This window comes from Homalodisca vitripennis, chromosome 6 (genome assembly GCF_021130785.1).
Source record: "Homalodisca vitripennis isolate AUS2020 chromosome 6, UT_GWSS_2.1, whole genome shotgun sequence".
NCBI lineage: Eukaryota > Metazoa > Arthropoda > Insecta > Hemiptera > Cicadellidae > Homalodisca > Homalodisca vitripennis.
This window is the reverse complement of record NC_060212.1, coordinates 156,073,768-156,091,118: the sequence shown is the minus strand read 5'-3', so window position 1 is coordinate 156,091,118 and position 17,351 is coordinate 156,073,768. Positions and strand designations below refer to the sequence as shown.

At 35.8% G+C, this 17,351-nt stretch overlaps 1 protein-coding gene across 1 annotated transcript in view; it reads left to right on the top strand.

Moving 5' to 3' along the window:
- LOC124365041 (hydrocephalus-inducing protein-like) overlaps positions 1-17,351 on the top strand; it is a 213,041-nt gene that overhangs the window by 135,258 nt on the left and 60,432 nt on the right. The gene's annotated exons all lie outside the window — the stretch shown is intronic.

The window sequence follows — 17,351 nt, the reverse complement described above, 5'->3', positions numbered from 1 at the left end:
AATTTCACTGACTACGGACAAAGCAGCAAACACGCGGACAGTTGCTAAACAGACGCCTGTCACTGGTGCGCAAGCGCAGACAGTTGATTTGAGGAACTGAACTGACGCTCCCATACACACGATCAGTTCGGCTTGCCATCAAGCCGATGTGTCAAGCCGAAATGATGAATTTCCATCATGCCATCAGTTCAAATTTCTGGCTTGAGCTCACATCGTTTTGAACAAACTTTTGCATACACACAGTCAATTCGGCTTGTCAGTTCGGCTTGTTCACATCGAATTGACAAGCCGATTTGAACGTGTGTAGGCCGCTTTAGCAAAGCCCATCACTCGAGGGCTGGAAAAACTGCATTTCTCTCCATCTGTCTATCCGCACGATATCTTGAAAACGGACATACCAGGAGACTTGAAATTTTGCATGAAGCTTTATTTGTATATATGCAACACTGGGTTCAACTTCATAGGATTTGGCTGTGCATTAGCAAATATTTTTACATTGTTACGTGTCACCATTATGGCAACAAGAAAATAACAGAATGCATTACATTATAAACAAATTGAGTAATCATATGCGATTTTAAATGTGAAATTTTTATTCATACAATATAAAGAAAAATATTAAAGTTATTTTATATAATTTATAAAACGTATATAAAATATAATTTATTTAAAATGTATATAATTTTATCATTTATTCTTTTACCTGATTAGATATAAAGTAGATTCACAGTAAAATTCATAGTTAAATATAAATGGGATAAATAAAAAATGGCATGTTTAAAAAATAAAAAATATTTAATCAATACGATATATTAATTTAATACAATAAAATGGCACAGACTTAAATGTACAAAATAATTACTTATATCTAGTTGTTTACATAAAAAATTAGTTTTATTCAACTTTTACACTTGTATTATTAAAATTTTAAAACGCTCAACTTCCGCAGTTATTGTTTGATTGCACTAAAAACCAACAAGAGACAGTAGACTTCTTTACTAGCAACATTAAATATATGGTTGGACTTGCAAGAAACCCGGAGACCCGGAGTTGGAAGAAAACAATGCATGCAAAATATTCTCTATTAAAAAATGTGTTATTTAGGTTACTGTACTACAAGTTGTATCAATTCAAGAAATAAGAAATGTATCACTAAAGTTTTGAGATAATGGAGAAAAGCTTGGAGACTACAAATTGTGTTCTCTAGAAAAAGGGTCTGTAGTTCTTACATGCTAATACAGGTTATTTTATTTTAGGTTTTTATCCAATAGATGAATGTACTTCAGGAAAAACATAAGTGAATTGTTATCCCAAAAATTAAATAGTAATTTAAAAAGAAAAAAAAATGGAAGTAATTAAAATATTCTTATGGTGAAGATCTTCTGAAGCCCTTTTGATCTAAGATATATTCCAAAATTTTAGGACTACCTCCTCCTTTTCACTTGCACTCCCAAAATGGACTCCCTACATTCATCCATGACTTAGAATGTGGTTCTAATCACACAGAGCTATAACTGGTTTAATAATGGAGCAGTTCTACTATGGAATTTAGTTATTTCTATGGAATAAATGTAGACATCGTATTTATTAACAAAGCCATTTTTTGATTGGTACTTAAATAAAATAACACATTTTGATAGTGATTTGGTTCTACAAGACATTGATTCTCATATTCTGAGAACTGTTTAATTTATAATATGATAAATAATAATATCTAAGAATGATTTAAGTAACAAGATACATAGTAATAAGTACATGTATGTATATTATTTTTTAAACTGTACTTCAATACTAATAACATATGATTCTACTGATTTTACAGATCTTTTTAAGGATAAAATATGAGCTATTTACAATAATAGTTTGAATTGATAGTCATTTACTAATAGTAGTCAACCCAATATGAAATATTATTATTTATTATTATTTTATTATTAGCTTTGAAATCAAAATCAACATAAATAATGCAATTTTCTTGTATTTTGGTTTCATTGTTTTATTTAATTATTATTACTTTTGAAAAGAATATGAGTTAATTTTGTGGTGCTCTTGTCGCAGAATTTCCTTGGAATGACCCAGATAATGTATGATACTTCTGGAAGTTTCCTTTGATTCCCCCAGTTAGCCCTGTGGTAGACTGGTATTGCCCGTTTAATGATGGATTTCCTAAAAATGTTCCCTGAAATTGGCCTTCATTAACATGTTCGGCATTTATCCCACCTTGAAATCCTGCACTGATACCATGCTCTCCTCTGATTCCACCTCCAGTATTTCCTCCTCCATTTATTATTCCACCAACCCTGTTTCCACCTAAGAATCCTTGTAGATTTCCCGCACCTCCTAAATGACCAGTTATACTGCCAGAAAGTCCCTGCATTCAGTTTATGGCGATGATTTCCCAAAATACCAAAGTTTCCTTTAAATGGTTTTTTTAAAACCACTCTCAAAATTTCCACCACTAGAATGTTGAAAGTTGGTTTGTAGAGCTCCGTTTATTCCTTGATAACCCTGAGATTCTCCTGATAGGGAGGCCTGCCCAGAAGCAGGATCTGTTGGTTGTGGAGGAATTCCACTTGGAGTTACTTGATTGTAATACGCTTGATTGGTGACTGGTGATGAGTTATAACTGTATACTTTTTCTCCTGGATTTGTTCCCCCAGTATTCACATACTGATAATGAAAACCGTTCTTGTCAGTGACAAGATGAGAGTTGAAGTTATTTCCAGGGTGTAGAGTTGCACTCCCATAACCTTCTACAGCTGAATACCCCATGTTCTGTGTGTCACTCTGAGGCACAATGGAATATTGTATAATATTGATGGTCAGGATGTCTGAAAACAGAAGTTTGAATTGAACCAGATATTTCCTTATTGACATTGGTTGCTATATTTCCAGATATCTGCCCTTGACCACTAAATGTTGAAGTAATCCCTGTGTTTCCTGATGGTGTGATAGATGTTCCATGGTTACCACTGCTTTCTGAGATACCTATCTGAGTACCTCCTCCTGACGTTGAACCATACTGGTTGAAATTGTTTGAACTAGAAGTGAAGAGATTTCCTGTATTCTGAGAGCTGGAGGACGTAGCTAACTGACCATTGCTGGTTGAAGACAGCGAACCTGTTGATGTTAGTACACCTACATTTCCATAATTAGTTGAACTAACAAGGTTGTTTTGTTCTTGATTTATACCATAACCACCTGTAGCAGCTGAAGCACTTGCCTGGTCTACATTACCAAAAGTCATTCCACCTGTGAAGCCTGACTGACTGTTTTGTGATGAGCCAGAAGCTCCTGAAGTAGTTATACTAGAAATCTGACCTGTCCCTATGGTTCCAGAACTATATGATGCTGACAAATGTCCTTGGGCTCCTTGTTGGTTGGCTCCATTACTTGTTAGTTGGACAGCTTGGTTACCACTTACTCCTTGACCCGAAGACATTGAACCAGTGTATTGGTTATAACTAGGCATAGTTCCAGAAGAAAACAAATTTGTGGTGCCTGTCATACCAGTGTTTGAATTTTGATTTTGTACTCCAGTAAAATGACCACTGCCTCCTGTCATTAATTCTGAACCACTAAACTGAAACGTACTCCCGGATATCCCTGTTCCTATATGCTCTTGATTATTGCTTGCAGACCCCTGCAATTCGTTTCCATTGTAGCTGCTGCCCGCAGCAATAAATGTACTTGAGCTTGAGGCTGAATTTTGTCCCAAGCTACTACTACTGGAAAGAGATCCGTGGTTTTCACCGCTATGTGATTCAGTAAAATGGCCTGAGCTTCCTATTGCTGGTCCAGAACCACTAGCCTGATGCGTACTTCCTGACGTTCCTACTATTAATTGGTGCTCTTTATTGTTTGAAAACCCCTGTAGTTGAGAGTTGCCCATACTGCTTTCAATGTAGCCAGAGCTATGAGTTCCAGATGTACTTGAACTTAAATCTGAGACCATTCCTGAACTGCTAATGGAAGAAGAACCATGGTTCTCATTACTTTGAGACTGATGATTATGTCCTGACAACCCTGACCCAGCAAGCTGTCCTGTGTTTGTACTTTGAATCTGAGAATTGCTTAAATTGTTTTCACTGTAACTAGAACTCTGACTTCCATGTAGACTGGAACTTAAAGAAGAACTTTGACCCAAATTAGATGAATAGCTTCCACTGTTTTGTGATCCACTTCCAAAACTAGAAGTACTTGAAGTTTGCTGAAATCCACTGTTTAAATTTGGCTCTGAGCTTGAACTGATTTGATTGTTATCTACATGTGCTGTAGACAAAGTATGATGGGAATGACCTGCATTTGTTGCTTGTGTTGAAATAGGACTTCCAAAATCATTAGAGCCATTACTTATTACTGCATTTGATGTGGCAGTTAATGTATACTGACCAGATACATTTGGATTAAATATTATTGCTGACTGACTGCCAATGCTACTACCCTCTGTAGATGTGTAAGTTGCCCCATCTACACTATTACTTCCTAAGTGAGATGACTGTGACATTAATTGCTCCTTATTTACTGTTGTCATAGTCACGGTACCGACCTGATTCTTGTTTGCATTTATGTTTAACATTTGAGAGGAAGAGCCGACAGTAGAAGATTCATCAATACCATGAACTGTTGCTGTAGAAGGCACATTTGCGCCTATTCCAGTTGAATAGGTTCCTGGTGTATGGGTATTGGATAATTCATTGCTTTGGCCACCAAACTGGGAGTTGAAGTTTGATTGTGAACTTCCGAAAGAACCACTACCCCCTGATATACCAGAAGCTGTATTTGTTGATCCATGTTGTTCATTGCTAATCCCTGCTGATCCAGTACTTCCTGTTGAATAGGTCCCTGATGAATGAGTATTTGATAATCCATGGCTTTGGCCAGCAAACTGAGAATTGAAGGTTGATTGTGAACTTCCAGTAGAACCACTACCCGCTGATATACCAGAAGCTGTATTTGTTGATCCATGTTGTTCATTGCTAATCCCTGCTGATCCACCACCTCCAGTTGAATAGGTTCCTGATGTATGGGTGGTCGACAATCCATTGCTTTGGCCACCAAACTGAGAGTTGAAGTTTGATTGTGAACTTCCAGTAGAACCACTACCCGCTGATATACCAGAAGCTGTATTTGTTGATCCATGTTGTTCATTGCTAATCCCTGCTGATCCACCACCTCCAGTTGAATAGGTTCCTGATGTATGGGTGGTCGACAATCCATTGCTTTGGCCACCAAACTGAGAGTTGAAGTTTGATTGTGAACTTCCAATAGAACCACTACCGGCTGATATACCAGAAGCTGTATTTGTTGATCCATGTTGTTCATTGCTAATCCCTGCTGATCCAGTACTTTCTGTTGAATAGGTCCCTGATGAATGAGTATTTGATAATCCATGGCTTTGGCCACCAAACTGAGAATTGAAGTTTGATTGTGAACTTCCAGTAGAACCACTACCCGCTGATATACCAGAAGCTGTATTTGTTGATCCATGTTGTTCATTGCTAATGCCTGCTGATCCACCACCTCCAGTTGAATAGGTTCCTGATGTATGGGTGGTCGACAATCCATTGCTTTGGCCACCAAACTGAGAGTTGAAGTTTGATTGTGAACTTCCAATAGAACCACTACCCGCTGATATACTAGAAGCTGTATTTGTTGAACCATGTTGTTCATTGCTAATCCCTGCTGATCCACCACTTTCTGTTGAATAGGTCCCTGATGAATGAGTATTTGATAATCCATTGCTTTGGCCACCAAACTGAGAATTTAAGTTTGATTGTGAACTTCCAATAGAACCACTACCCACTGATATACCAGAAGCTGTATTTGTTGATCCATGTTGTTCATTGCTAATCCCTGCTGATCCAGTACTTCCTGTTGAATAGGTTCCTGATGAATGAGTATTTGATAATCCATGGCTTTGGCCACCAAACTGAGAATTGAAGTTTGATTGTGAACTTCCAGTAGAACCACTACCCGCTGATATACCAGAAGCTGTATTTGTTGATCCATGTTGTTCATTGCTAATGCCTCCTGATCCACCACCTCCAGTTGAATAGGTTCCTGATGAATGGGTAGTCGACAATCCATTGCTTTGGCCACCAAACTGAGAATCAACGTTTGATTGTGAACTTCCAGTAGAACCACTACCCGCTGATATACCAGAAGCTGTATTTGTTGATCCATGTTGTTCATTGCTAATCCCTGCTGATCCACCACCTCCAGTTGAATATGTTCCTGATGATTGGGTGGTCGACAATCCATTGCTTTGACCACCAAACTGAGAGTTGAAGTTTGATTGTGAACTTCCAATATAACCACTACCCGCTGATATACCAGAAGCTGTATTTGTTTGATCCATGTTGTTCATTGCTAATGCCTGCTGATCCACCACCTCCAATTGAATAGGTTCCTGATGTATGGGTATTGGATAATCCATTGCTTTGGCCACCAAACTGAGAGTTGAAGTTTGATTGTGAACTTCCAGTAGAACCACTACCGCCTGATATACCAGAAGCTGTATTTGTTGATCCATGTTGTTCATTGCTAATCCCTGCTGATCCACCACCTCCAGTTGAATATGTTCCTGATGTATGGGTATTGGATAATCCATTGCTTTGGCCACCAAACTGAGAGTTGAAGTTTGATTGTGAACTTCCAGTAGAACCACTACCCGCTGATATACCAGAAGCTGTATTTGTTGAACCATGTTGGTCATTGCTAATCCCTGCTGATCCACCACCGCCAGTTGAATAGGTTCCTGATGTATGGGTGGTCGACAATCCATTGCTTTGGCCACCCAAACTGAGAATAAAGTTTGATTGTGAACTTCCAGTAAGAACCACTACCCTCTGATATACCAGAAGCTGTATTTGTTGATCCATGTTGTTCATTGCTAATCCCTGCTGATCCACCACCTCCAGTTGAATAGGTTCCTGATGATATGGGTATTGGATAATCCATTGCTTTGGCCACCAAACTGAGAATTGAAGTTTGATTGAGAACTTCCAGTAGAACCACTACCTGCTGATATACTAGAAGCTGTATTTGCTGAAACATGTTGTTCATTGCTAATCCCTGCTGATCCACCACTTCCAGTTGAATAGGTTCCTGATGTATGGGTATTTGATAATCCATTGCTTTGGCCACCAAACTGAGTATTGAAGTTTGATTGAGAACTTCCAGTAGAACCACTACCGCTGATATACTAGAAGCTGTATTAGCTGAACCATGTTGTTCATTGCTAATCCCTGCTGATCCACCACTTCCAGTTGAATAGGTTCCTGATGTATGGGTGGTTGACAATCCATTGCTTTGGCCACCAAACTGAGAGTTGAAGTTTGATTGTGAACTTCCAATAGAACCACTACCGGCTGATATACCAGAAGCTGTATTTGTTGAACCATGTTGGTTATTGCTAATACCCTGCTGATCCACCACCTCCAGTTGAATAGGTTCCTGATATATGGGTATTGGACAATCCATTGCTTTGGCCACCAAACTGAGAATCAACGTTTGATTGTGAACTTCCGAAAGAACCACTACCCGCTGATATACCAGAAGCTGTATTTGCTGAACCATGTTGTTCATTGCTAGTCCCTGCTGATCCAGTACTTCCTGTTGAATAGGTTCCTGATGAATGAGTATTTGATAATCCATGGCTTTGGCCACCAAACTGAGAATTGAAGTTTGATTGTGAACTTCCAATAGAACCACTACCAGCTGATATACCTGAAGCTGCATTAGCTGAAACATGTTGTTCATTGCTAATTCCTGCTGATCCACCACTTCCAGCTGAATAGGTTCCTGAGGTATGGGCAGTTGACAATCCATTGCTTTGGCCTCCTAATTGTGTATTATAGTTTGACTGTGAATTTCCAAAAGAACCACCACCCTCTGAATTGGTTGATGACATACTATTATATGAACTATTACTAGATGCTAATGCACTGCCAGATGCTCCGTAGTAATTAGACGATTGAGATGATAATGAATTAGAGCCATCACTCTGAAAAGACTGTTGTGAGTTTGACCCTCCATAATGCACGGCACTTCCTGCAACAGCCGAACTGGTAGCATTGTAGTTCTGTGAAAAAGATGAGCTTAAACCATAATTTCCATTGATGTGAGTAGTTTTATCGCCAGAAAAATTCACTGTATTTTCTTTGTGAACATCATTTGCTTCAGCACTATTTGGTTTACTTATGGCACTAGATTCCTCATTTGAAACATCAAACGGCTCATCTGCCAATGGGGAATGTTGAATTTGATTTATGTTGTACCCCTCAGAATAGCTTTCTGGACTATTTGACATAATATTATCCTCCATGCTACCTACCTGTTGAGGTCCACCAAAATCATGAACGTTTGACCCTGATTCATAGTTTATACTGAACTGACCATTGAACCCCCCCACATTGTTGTATTGATCTTGACCTAAATTACTTTGGGGATTACTTGTAGGTACTGTATAGCTGCCTGATGTAGATTGATAGTTTTCTAAATTAACGTTACTTGAAGGTTGCCCTCCAATATTTAAACCACCTTCAAAATTTACATTATTAGTACCAGTACCAATGTAATTTCCATTTGCCGTATTAGATATTTGGCCATTGCCCCCTCCTTGGATTGTCCATACAGTACCTGAGCCATAATTACTTGAAAGTCCTGATGGATGTACTTGTTGATTTGAATCTAGTGACAAACTTCCTTGTCCTTCATAATTTCCAGACTGAAATCCTTGGTAAATTCCTTGATTTGTCAAATAATTTTCAGAATTATCAGTTGAAGATGAAATACCACCTTGGGTTCCATAACTCCCTAATTGGTTCTGACCCATCCCATGGATTCCGACATTACCAGTGGAAGATGTTTGGTGATAATTTCCATAAATTTGATTTTCTTGCCCTCCGTTTTGATTTCCATATTGATTTTGTGTATTGCTTCCCTGAGCAGTTTGATAGTTTCCATTTCCACTACTGGATCCAATAAATTGTCCCTGACCTGATAATCCATTTTGAGTTAAGCTTCCTTGATGAAGATTATGCTGGGTGTAAATCTGACCTGAATTCCCAGTCCCAGCTGATTGATAAATATTTTGACCTGTTTGACTCCCATAAACACCTTGGACTGATCCTGATCCCCCATGCTGGCCTTGAATATGCCCTATCCCCTGAAAAATCCCACCAACTGAAGAACTGTGTCCTCCTTGTGCTCCAAAATGTATCATTCCTAATCCTCCATGATGGGATTGTCCATGACCAACTTGTAATCCTGCTCCACCGTGATAGTTACTGCCACTACCAGTTGAATAACTCCCCTGTTGCCCATGAACGCCATAAATCAAGCCTCCTTGTTGTGTTTGAGTTTGTCCAACATTATTTACTATACCTCCACCATTGATTGAGCTGTTAACAGTAGCATGACTGCTATGAATCAATCCTAAATTACCTTGAGTAGTTTGTTGGTTGCCAGCTTGTCCTAAATTATTTACCTCAGCAGTTGTAGCTCCTGCATTATGTAGACCTCCTCCAAAACTGCCTTGGATTAATCCTAAACCTCCATGATGACCATGGTGGTGTACCAGCCCTCCTCCTAAGCTTCCAAGTCCATGATGATGATGATGATGTTGGTGCTGCCCTCCATGTTGCAAATGGTTAACTCCTGACATAGCTCCTCCTCCAGCGACACCTCCAGATCCAGAAAATTGAGTGTTGTAACCTCCATGAATGATGTGCTGACCTCCGCCATGTTGTTGATGGTGTAGATGATGAACATGATGAGGACGGTTATGGGCATGGTTAAATTTATTACCTTTTATTCCAAAACCAGTTCCAGCACTAACTCCTCCTTGGTGTTGGCTTATAACATTTCCTGTTGTCACTCCACCAGCAAAATTAGCTTGGCCTACTGTGGCTGTATTACTACCTCCTTGAAGACCATTTTGTAAATTTTGTTGTACATACAAATTACCACTTTGTTGAATTTGTCCAGCAGATGCTCCATGACCAGTCGGTATACCGTGGTAGTGATGATGGAGCAAATTCCCTAATCTCTGAGACACTGAGCTATTCTTTGCATGCCCAATAAACTTTTTATTGACTTGGCCACCATGAATGATTCCAGAGCCTCCACTGGGGATACCTCCCCCACCATGGATCAATCCAAAGTTCCCTGTCACTTTGTTGTCATGTAGGATAAGATTTCCTGAAGATGACCCTCCTTTATTAGATAAAGATGGTCTTCGATTCCCTAAGTGGTTAAACGTTCTTGGTTTGATCTGATTGTAATTTTCATCAAGTCTAGCACAAATAATTGGCTCAGACCGTACTGCAAGGCTCGTCCATAACAGCAAAACAGCAGAACACTGAAACAAAATTAAAATGTTTAAATAGTAACCTAGCCACAACCTTAGCATTAATTGACCAATTATTATTTAATTTGATTGATTTTAATGATATTGTATATTTTAAGTTAACTACTGTGTAGTAGCAGATTATATTATTATTTTGGTTGTTTCTGATTGTGTTTCCTTATTTACTTTTGTTAGTAATACAGTAACATAAAACTTATTAGACAGTCAAAATGACAAATATATAGGGTACCTAAATCAAGTTACCACATCACTGACATACTTCCTCAGGAATAAAAATTAGAGAATAAGTTTTCAAATCAGCAAATAAATTTATATGGTTTTAAAAACTATAATGTCACTTTCATTTTTTAAATGGGAACTTATATTTTTCACCACGGATTCAAGTTTTAAATAAAAAAACTGTTTGAAAATATTTTTAGTCATGACTGTTTATAAAAAAGATAAAAATCAAACTTAGAATGTAATCATTTCTTGACAAGTATGAAAGTTTTCTAATTGCGAATAATCAAATTAATAAAACATTTTTAGCATCAAAAGTGTTCCGACTGAGTCATTTACTCAAACCACTTTAAACCGTTAGCATCACTATGTTGGATGTATTCACTTAATCTTTTAGATATTTAATTTGATTGTTGTTGCATTTATATTTGTACTAATTAGCTCATTATTTGTTTTTAATTATTTTTGGATCTGGCCATCTTTGTTAAGAGAATTAAAAATGGCATTACCATGGGAATGAAAATGTTTTGAATATTTGGGTCTTTGCAAAATAAAATGTAGGAAAAATACCTCTATGTACTACTGACAAAACTGTAAGTCCTAAATCAGAAAATTCTGAGAAGTAAGAGAAATCAAAGTTGGGCCAATCAGTCACCTGGTAACTTGTACAAAACAGGAGTTTGTGAATAAAATTGTATGTTTTACATCGTTAACTGACATTATCTTTTATGCACTCATATTTATAATCAATGTTGCTGTTTATTTTGAAGAAATATCCATTGTACTTATGATGAATATATATATATATAATTATTTGTGAATTTAAGCCGAAGGAACATGGTTACTATTTAAATAGTTTTCTGTGTGGTTTTTGTTTAAAAGTTTTAGTTCATGATTGATTTTATTCAAAATAATAAAATATTAATAATAATAATAATAATAATAAAAATAATAAAAAATAAAATAAACAACTTGCATATTTTGGAATTTTTTACTGCATTAAAAAAAACATTTAAACCTGATAAATTTAAACAAAATAATGACCAGTATTTGCTCTGCCACTTAAGAAAAAAGAATCTTTCTTAATGCAAAATGGTATGCATTTTTATTTTCATTTGTATTAGAGAGCATGTTTTTCCAAAAATAATTATGTATGATACATAATATTTGAATGAGTTTTTTTATTTAAAACATAATTTTTAAAAGCCCGTGTCATATACTTGAACATGACTCAGCACGCTACTAGTTTTCTATATCACTCTACAATGTTGTTAAAAAGTGTTGTTAGAAATTGTTCAAATCATACATTAAAACTCGACGTATCAAAAGAGAACTAAAACTATCCTTTTTTGTAATCAGGATCAGTGACTGCTCTTCAGGATAAAAGCCCAAGAAAGTTCTCAATATAAGCCAGTTATGTGAATTGGTCAAATCTTATATTTTTAACTCCATATTGAGATGAAAGTAGTTGTGACAAAAACAAAATTTGGACTTACTGTAAATGGCAAGATTTTAATATTTTGAAACCTTGATGTTAAATAAAATACAAATTTTTAGTTATGTTTCTCCAAAAATCAGTTATTTTTTATATATCTCAATCCACTGAATAATTGGTCTAATCCCAAGGCAAAATTGACTAACAGTTCTTTGAAAATGTTTGCCAGCAATACTAGTAGATGTCCTGACTAATTAATTACTTTATACCCAGCAACAACCATGAAAGGTAGAGACATGCAATTTGATACATAGATTTATCTTGTGCCCTAGAGGTGCACTAAGGAAGGACTTTTTCCCTCTGACCTCAGGGCTCCGACAACAAAACTTTGTTTATATTCTTTTATCTATATAAAAAAATGAAGTTGTTTGTTGTCATTTATAATGCCTATAACGCCTGGAGCGATGTTCGATATTTAGTTTTTAAATTCTCATAACAATCCATATTAGGTTTTCATGGAAAGAAAAATTTGAAAAGTATGAATTATATATATCCTATTGAAACACAATTTTGAGTGCATCAAAAGTAGTATACAAATAGCATTACCAATAATATTATCTAACTTTTGCTGTTGATCACTCCAGTAAAAAATTAAAAGCAATTATTTTTACTCTGGATATTGATTTGATATGGCTTTAAAATTCAATTAATGATAAAATTAATTTATCATTGTAGAATGGATTGTACAGTAACTGAAGGAAGAACAAGAGGGACGAGCAATAACATAATTCTATGATGCCATTCCCTCCATGAATATAATTTGAACAAACAAGCAAGTGCAGTGAGCCTCTGATAATAAAAAAATCAGTGCACCACACAAAAGGTGCAAGTATTTGCTTGAAAGGAGTATTTGAAGTATTTGCCTGTTTTGTACTAATAGGGGATATGACACTGATTAGGTGTATACAAGTTGATATTATTCTTAGACTAAAACAAGAAATTAAGATGATATAGCAAACAGAGATTAGAGAGCAAGAACTCCCACAGTACTGTATCAGATTTACAGGTAGCTATACACAGTTATACATAGTTATATACAGTAGTTATTTTTGTAGCCTGCAAAACAGCAACATGTTTCTTTTAGGATTTAATTCAATTGAACATTTTTTTATTTTGAGTGGCTCCTTAGACATTCTTTGCATGAGGAATTGTTTGGGAACTATAACTTAAGTTGCAAATGTAAAGAGAAATAATACTCAACGTGGTGATATGCTAAAAATACATATTGATAATCTTGAAACTAAAAGAAAAACATGCTTCCTTCGCCAGTCTGACACAAGATTCATTGAAAGGTAAGATTTATCAATACATTTTTTGAGGTTATTCCAGCCACCATTGGTTACTCTGCAAGATTTGTATAGCCTACTACTAGTAGAATGATATCAGCTGCCAATCTCCTATCTTCTGTTGAGAAAGGAAGTTTCCTTGTTGTAAAACACTTATTGGTATTAAGAGCGTTCTACTATGCTGATGAGTTCTTGTTGTGCCGTTTTGATTTATGAGAGGCATAGGATTTGAGGTCTGTGTGAGCGTACTTCACTAAATGTGTGAACAAGTAAGTTTGTGTGTGTGTGTGTTTCTGAAACATTGTTAGCAAACGTTAGAAATTTTGCGATGTAATATAAAATTGTGAGAATGTAATAAATACATTGATTTGATTTTGATTTACAATGGTATTGTGTGAATTCATATTTAGAATCTCTCATCCTCTTTCAAAGTACCTCCAAAATCCTGGAAGCGACATATCGACTGACTTTAATTTTGCTGCTAACATGGTTGAACGACTGAAGGTTTTGCGTAACCTGTATGAAAACGAAGAAAGCAGCAATATCAAACAGTTCACTTCCTTATTTGAAAGGACTGAACAAGATGCCTCAAGATAATTTTGGAACCGCAATTGTTGTTCCCTGACAAGTAAACTAAAAGAGCCTCCCTTGCTATACTGCTGAGGAATATTATCGTCAATCAATATCCATGCCTTGCATCGATTCATTCAATTCAAGTTTGGTTGACCAATTCTGGTAAAAACGATATTCTGAAGCTCTAGATTGTTTACTCCCAAATAATGCAAAACAAACAAATATTTACAAACTGAAAACCTGAGACTGTTCTGCGATAGTCGGTGGTCTGATTGTGGGGTCGAGGCAGAGTACAGAGTGTGAAGTACAAAATGGAAAAAGTAAAAGAATATAAAATTCCCAAAAAATCATGTCAGTTCTAGACAAAACTTTTAGCCTGCGACAAAATCTTCTACTCTGCTATCAACTGTTTACTTCAGGTAACTATTCACTCGTATTATTATAAAACTAAGTAGGCCTATACAAATATGTTTTGATACTTTTGTTTGTTTACAAGATACACATTTTAACACAGTTTCTTTTAGATAAAGTAGAGCAAAATATATCAATCGAAACTATTTTAAAATACAGACAGTAAAGTAAATAATTATCGGAGATAAAACTTTAACAAATTTAAATAATCCCTAACTAACAAAGATAACCAGATCAAACAAGATCGAGGGTGGCTGCTGCTTGAATGGGTGACAGCTGAGCGATCTTGTCCTAGCAAAAAGCCCACCTGCCCGACCATTGTTGGTAGTTCAGAAGTCACCTTTAAGCCGTTAGTCCCCAACTTTAGTGTAAGAGAGGGCTTCTTAGCTCTAACTTTGCCTTGTAAAGTAAGACATCTTTACTTTACTTTACCTTTTTCTTTAACTGACTTTTGGTCGAAATTAAAAGAAATCAAATAACTGCAAATGTCTTTCTATTGCAGTTCTTGTTACATTAGGCCTACCAGTGTCAATGGCAGGGGTAGAGATCATACTCATACCTCAATAGAATTTCAAGCTACCTGAGGAATTCTATGAGTAATGAACAATTAAATGGGCTTGCCTACTGTTAATTCACTATACAGCTGCGATCAACAGAGACGAAGTGATCGATCAAATGGCCAGAAGTTGTGACAGGTCAAATTACATTTAAATATTCGCGGGGAATTAGCAGACGGTGAACCAAATGACCGTGACGCAAGTAAATCACATGTTATTGGAATCTTGCCATATTTATTTAATTAATAATAGAGAAATATGTTAAACTTTATACGGGAACAAATTCAAATAATTAAACTGAGTTAGGCCTAAAACATAACCAAAATTTGTTTTTACTAAAAGTACCAAATAAAATTACGCAAAAAAGCCAATGGTGGGATAAAATGACTTGCGTATTGATGACATCAGAAAGCACATGTTGCAAAAATTTAAATAAAAAGCGATAGAAAAAATAGTTAAAGAAAATAGAAAGACTTAAATTGATCAATTATAGTGAACGTGATAAAATTCGATAATTATGAGAAAAGAATTAAATTATATTCAATCGTGAAAACACTAATTTGAACGGGAGAGGGGTTGAGCATTGTTTGAGACAGTACACAAGGTTTTGGCCCCAGAATCTTCCTTCTGTTTGGAGAGCTGAAGCAGAGAGGACGTCAGAAGTGTAGATCCACCTGACAGTGATGCAATACGGAATTGTGCAATAGTGTATTAAAAGTTATAACCGGGCGATGGGATATTGTTTTTAGTGAATAAATTAACAACAAAGCAAAGTGAGTACAATTAGTTGTTTGTATCACACTAAAATAAATTAACGTATCAAAGTGATTTGCTTTGTTTTAATATGATTGACTATCCCATCTGCGAAGAACTGTGAGCCTTCAATACAGTGATATTTAATTTGCACTATCATTTAACCTATTTAAAACCTGAGATGAATATAGGCCTAGGCCTAGTGACATATAACGTATACTTTCACTAAGACTCAGTATACTTCCAAGAACACTACATACAATTTCCACAGCATAGGACACATCGACGTGGGAATTGGAAGTTTGAACATTATTTAAACACCGATTCGGAGCAAAATGACACAGCCAACGTGGGACTACAACACACTTTAAAACTGATCATATACAAAGTGGAAAGAAATAGAAGATTAATTCTCTAACTGAGATCATTATTTCGTTAATTATATATTTTCGTAATGATAAAATGTTTTAAAAATATATTTTAAATAATGCTCTACACTGTTGTTTTTCTACCCTTATTTATTTATTCGAAGGTGCTTGAAGCTCCAGACAAACTACAACACTATATTTATGTTTATTTGGATAAAACACAATTACTTTACTTCATCATAAAAGAAATTAAAATATTGATAAATCAAGAGTTAAAAAACGATTTCATTGAAAAATTAAGTTTTTTGATCATGAGCAACTACTGTAGTTTGTAAACCTTTTTTTTACTCTTCTTCAAACATTTTCCTGGAGGGGGACACCCCTGGGTTTGGACTACCCCGAACAAAATTCCTGGCTACGGAAATTCACCTTCCTTCAGACAGACTGAGCATAATATGTGTCAATATCCAACTTGATGTTGTCCATTTAATAATGTAGTTTCATTCAAAAAATTTAAATCTATAGCATAACTCATTTGCAAGATATCTTGCGAAAGACAAGACAGACAAATAGATATAAATGGAATGTTCCCAGCCCTCTGACAGCAAAATACTCGAAATTTCAAGTCTATTTCTCAGTCCATAATCTGACAGCTAGGATTTACTAGCACTCAACCAAAAAGAAAGTATAGTCATCTTAAAGGTGCACTGATTACAATGCTTTATTTGCATCCTAGGTCATGAAATTAATAAAAATACAGCAATAAATCTGTTTGGATAACAAAGAACATTTATTGTATACAGTAGGCCTACTTAAAAACAAAAACATTACGTCTGGAGCCTCATAATTCAGGCTAAATAACTTTGGAAGAATACACACATCCAAACCACCCTTAAACTTTTCAGTGGCTATAATATTGTGATATCAAAAAATTAAATATATATGACTAATGAAAATTTCGTGAAATTAAAAACTCTATAATATTTTAGAATTGGTACCATAATTCTATTATATTACATTGGTTACATAATCAAAGATATCGTTCACTAAATAGATAACGTAAATGTCTGCCTGCAACATTGAAACTGCATTTCATATCCATTACTGTGTCACAATTATCGCTCACAAAATACAGGCGTTATTGTGCTGCTAACGGCTACAGTGTTATATAGTCTTTATATAAAACAAGATGACGTCCTGACTGACTAACTGACTCACCAAAGCCTAGCAAAATCCCTGAAATATAAACATGAACATATGTACATAGGTTTATATTTTGTCCTAGACGCGCACGCACTGAGTAAGGATTTTTTC